This window comes from Neophocaena asiaeorientalis, unplaced genomic scaffold, assembly GCF_003031525.2.
Source record: "Neophocaena asiaeorientalis asiaeorientalis breed wild unplaced genomic scaffold, Neophocaena_asiaeorientalis_V1.1 scaffold388, whole genome shotgun sequence".
Lineage (NCBI taxonomy): Eukaryota > Metazoa > Chordata > Mammalia > Artiodactyla > Phocoenidae > Neophocaena > Neophocaena asiaeorientalis.
The window spans coordinates 1,914,509-1,914,912 of record NW_020172738.1 but is presented as its reverse complement, the minus strand read 5'-3'; positions in this window follow the sequence as shown (position 1 = coordinate 1,914,912).

Below are 404 nucleotides of genomic sequence, written 5' to 3'. Positions count from 1 at the left end.
GGAGTGTCCAGGGCTTGGAGCAGCTGGGCGGGACTCATCTCTGGGTCTGCGGAGCTCCTGCCCCTGGCTGCCGGTTCATGGAGGCCCAGTCTGAGGGGCGGGAGCCTCTGGTCCTGGCCGTGATCACTGCTCTACACCCATTTCTACCCTTTCTTCCTCACCCTTCCCTCCAGCCCCACAGAGTGCCACCTGACCACTGACCGCAGGGGAGGGGGGAGAAGGTGGGCTTTCTGCCCTCCTATGGCTCTCAGTCAAATTGAGGATTCTCAGACAGGAAGCCGCTCTGCCCTCCATCCTTCCTGCTGGTCTCACACCCCAACCCCCAACCCCTCACAGAGCCCCAGCGCTTCAAGCCTGAGACTGTTACCCAACCTCACCTCCTCCTTCCTCAGGGTTTTATCTAG